The sequence below is a fragment of the Primulina tabacum genome, chromosome 13 (genome assembly GCF_025594145.1).
Source record: "Primulina tabacum isolate GXHZ01 chromosome 13, ASM2559414v2, whole genome shotgun sequence".
NCBI classification, from domain to species: Eukaryota; Viridiplantae; Streptophyta; class Magnoliopsida; order Lamiales; family Gesneriaceae; genus Primulina; species Primulina tabacum.
In genome coordinates this window covers 28,655,291-28,659,974 of record NC_134562.1, presented here as the reverse complement: position 1 = coordinate 28,659,974, position 4,684 = coordinate 28,655,291, and positions in this window count along the sequence as shown.

The following is a 4,684-nucleotide window of genomic DNA, read 5'->3' as shown; positions in this document are numbered from 1 at the left end:
GATTTTCTTAAGTGCAAAGTCAATCTGGGCTTGTAGAACGGTAGGGGAAAGCTGGATATAGTCAGAGGTTGAGTATATGTTTCCAAAACCAAAGAAGATCCAGCTTCCGATTGCCATTGAAGAGGGTGGGGGAAATCTTCAAATCTTCAGTCACCATGGACAGATGCTCATCGATGTCTCGGATGAATCCTTGTGATTCCAGGATCCCATATATAAGCGAAGATAAAGGTAGCTTGGTTAAATTTAGTCATCCATCAGTAAAATGTAGCACAATCTTAAAAATGATCTTCCTAAAGTTAAAAGTACTGCTAGTGCCAATGGAAAACATCACAAATGCTTGTGGCATGGTGACCATAGTCGAATTGGTTGATGGTGTCCAATTGCGCATGACTGTTTTGTGAAGCACATAGTAGAATGAAGATAGGTTGGCAGCAGAGATACGACTTTTATGACCAGGGAATTGGGTCATCAACTGTACAGCGAGTACAACAGTATCCTCATTAATGTCAAGTTGAACCACTTCCTCATCCTCGACGGGGGTGTTGTATAAAGAATTGATGATGTCGGGGTTGAACTGAAAGGCACGATCTTGGACAAAAACTCTGTCAAACTTGGCAGATCTCTCATCAATCATGCTAGATGTGAGGTTGACTAAGAACTCTTAGACGGGCTTGCGGCAGTATGGAGCAACTGCAGAAACAATAGACAGTAGTCCTTTGGTTTTGAAGAATTCAATAAAATTATATCTCCCGTAGACATCCGGATCAATATTCTTCTTATCAACAAGCCCTCTATTACGGACTTCCCTAGGTAGAACTTGTGAGAGAATGCAAAGTGATGGGTATTAGTCTAAAAAATGGTTTATTTTTGTAAGTTAGGCATAATTAATTGTGTAGAGATTGGATTGGGCCATAAATTAAGGATTAGGCCCAATAGAGAGCACAAGATAATCTAAGCTCATGGTTCAACTAGGAAGCCTATAAATAGGAGCCATCCCACCATTTTAAGGGGGAATTCACATTATCTCATTATATGCTCCATAAGTATCTAGCTTTTGAGAGTACATATTTTGGGGTGTTTGCTAATTTGAGAGTGGAGGATTTTTTTTGTTGGGTATCCCTCGATATCTCTAACCTCAATTCGTGACATAGGTGGCGACCCCGAGATTTATTGGTGTGGACGCGAAAGTAGCGGATATTCTCTCATACTAACGTGTTCACCCGGGCACATTTATCACCTGAATTTCGTGTAGCATCAGTTTGGCGCCGTCTGTGGGAAAAACTGCCACTTGATCACTGAGAATGCAAACACGGTCGCGTACGACTCATGACGCTCCAGAGGAGCATGGGCGCCCTCCTCCAGCTCGCCCGCAGCAGGAGGAGTTCCTGATCACGTCCGAGGTTCTGAAGGTGATGATGGAGGAAGCAGCGTCTAGGGCTGCAGCCGAAGCCGTGGCGCGATACCTCGCAACTCGGCAGCAGTACAACGAGAACAGGGGAGCGCACGGTGAAGGAGCCCATTCGCATCGTTCAGAGAGAATCTTACCAGAGAGAGAGGTAGTCGGGACCAACGACGTGCCGCCGACAAACCTAAAGAAAGGGACTGCACTCCAAGATGACGAGGCTCATAGCCAGGCACCTCCTTCTTATCAGAAACTCCACGCCAAGAGAGGAGAAGAGGTTGCAATTGCAATTTCACCTGCACGACGTAGCCCTTTCACCGCAGCTGTACTAGCAGAAATGCTGCCGGTTGGATTAAAGATAGCAAACCTACCTGAGTATAAAGGAGAAGGGGATCCACAAGATCACCTCGACAAATTTTATGCTAAGGCAGACCTTTATGACATCAGCGATGCTGCTTACTGTAAAATCTTTCGAACTACCCTATCAGGACAAGCCCTTACTTGGTTCAACAAGCTACCCCCGGGGACAGTAGGCAGCCTGGATGAACTCACCAGACGTTTTCTTCAACAATTCTCCATTAATAGGAAATATCCCAAGACAGCATCTTATTTGTTCACCATAGTCCAAAGAGAGGGAGAGAGCCTGAGAGAGTTCGTACAGCGATTCACTCAGGTCGTTCATGAGGTCCCGCACGTCAATCACGATTTACTGGCAGGAATCATGCAGCAAAACCTTCGTCACCGGAGATTCAAAGAGTCAATAGCGGGAAAACCCCCTAACACTTTAGAAGAATTACTTGAAAGAGCAGAAAAGTATATTCGCATCGAAGAAGCAGTAGAACCTCGTTATCTTGGGAAAAGAAAGAGAGAGGATGAGAAATTTGGAGACAAGAAAGAAGAAAGGCGGGTAACTCAGAGCCCTCATCTCCAACACATCCCGCTGAACTCACGCTTGACGGACATATTAGTAGTAGCCGAGAAGCAAGGTCTTTTGCAGCCCCCACGCCCTATGAAAGAGAACTCGAAAAGACAGCAATCTGACAAGTATTGTCGTTTTCACAAGGACAAAGGCCATACCACAGAAGACTGTTTTGTCCTACGAGCAGAAATAGAGAAACTCATCAAGCGAGGATACTTGGGTAGTTTCGTGGATAAGTCACGAAATCAGCAGGACAATAAGCGCCCAGAGTTCCAGCGCAAGCCCAGCCATCTGAGAGGGAACAAGGACCAAGGGAAACGATCCGAAAGGATAGAGGAGAACCTGCCTACTGAAGGAGTCATCGCTGTAATTTCTGGAGGCCCGCCATGTGGGGATTCAAACAGGGCGAGAAAAACCTTGGTTCGCGGAACTTCCATCTGCGGTCAATACAATATCGCACACCATGCTCGAGATAGTCCAGTCAAAGAAAGATATGGCGTTCGGTGACAGTGACCTAGAGTTCCCTCGTGGGGAACACAATGACGCCTTAGTCATCTCCGCCACCATTTCCAATTTCTGGGTGAGAAAGATACTAGTAGATTCAGGAAGTTCTGCGGACATCATTTTCTATAGCGCTTTTGTAAAACTTGGAATTGACAATGCCCTACTAGCCCCGGTAAATACCCCTCTAGTTGGATTTGCGGGGGAGGTAGTTGAGGCATTAGGAAAGGTTACGCTTCCCCTTTCCTTGGGGTCTTACCCACTAAGAACCACAAAGATGGTGAGGTTTCTCGTAGTTAAGTCTCCGTCAGCATACAACATTATTTTGGGACGGCCTAGCTTAAATTTGTTTCAGGCAATAGGCTCTACGTATCACATGAAACTTAAGTTCCCCACACCCGAAGGAGTAGGGGAGGCAACCGGTGATAGCCGATTGGCGAGAGAATGTCATGCCATCACCTTGCAGGGGACAACAAGTCACCGAAAGTGGCAGGCTGCCTCAAAGGACTCATCACCCAGAAGTAAGAAGAAGTTGGAGCATCATCCGGAAAACAGCGAGGTTCATGTTGTTGAGAGCGAATCGGGAAGAGACGAGAGACTTAAAGCCGCAAAAATACTGAAAAGTATAGAAATAATACCAGGAAATTCCGAGAGCAAGGTCAAGGTTGGAACGGGCCTGCCAACTAATTTAGAAGAAGCCCTGACAACTTTTCTAAGAAATAACGCAGATGTGTTTGCCTGGAAAGATGAAGCACTGCCCGGAATACCCCAGGAGTATGCACTCCACAAACTCAAAGCAGATCCAAAGATAAAACCAATTAAACAAAAGAAAAGAACGTTCGGTCTCGAGAAGAGCAAACATATCAGTGAAGAAGTAGAGAAGCTGTTAACAGCTAAGTACATCCGCCCTGTCATGTACCCAGAGTGGTTGTCAAATGTCGTGCTCGTTCCGAAGCCAGGAAACAAGTGGCGTTTGTGCATAGACTTCACTGATCTGAATAAAGCATGCCCTAAGGATTCTTTCCCGTTGCCAAGGATTGATTCATTGGTCGACTCCACCGCCGGGTGCGACATGCTCAGCTTCTTGGATGCATATCAAGGCTACAATCAGATTCGGCTAGCACCCGAGGATCAGGAAAAAACAAGCTTTGTAACTGATCGAGGGATTTACTTCTTCGAGGTGATGCCATTCGGATTAAAGAACGCAGGGGCAACTTACCAACGGTTGGTAAACAAGATGTTTGAAAAAACAATCGGGCGCAACATGGAAGTATATATAGACGACATGCTTGTCAAGAGCATACGGGCCTCAACCCACACCAAAGATCTCAGAGAATGCTTTGGCATTCTAAGAAAGTATAAAATGAGGTTGAACCCCGAAAAGTGCACATTCGGGGTCGGAGGAGGGAAATTCCTAGGTTATATGGTCTCAGTTAGAGGGATAGAAGCTAATCCCGAGAAGATCAATGCAATTTTAAACATGTCTCCTCCGAAGACGTTGAAAGGAATACAAGAGTTAAGAGGACGGATCGCCGCTCTTAATCGATTCATCTCTCGGTCGGCAGATAAAGGCCTGCCATTCTTCAAAGTGCTCAGACAAGGAAGTAGATTCGAATGGACGGACGAGTGTCAGCAAGCCTTCGACAGCTTGAAAAAGTACTTAACCACATCACCCTTACTTGTAAAACCATGTGAAGGAGATACGTTGTTCCTTTATCTAGCAGTCTCGTCCGAAGCAGTCAGCGCAGTGCTAACCTTAGAGGAAGGACGCGAGCATAAGCCAGTATATTACGTGAGCAAAACATTGCAGGGAGTAGAACTTCGATACACCAATATCGAGAAATTGGCCCTGGCACTAGTCA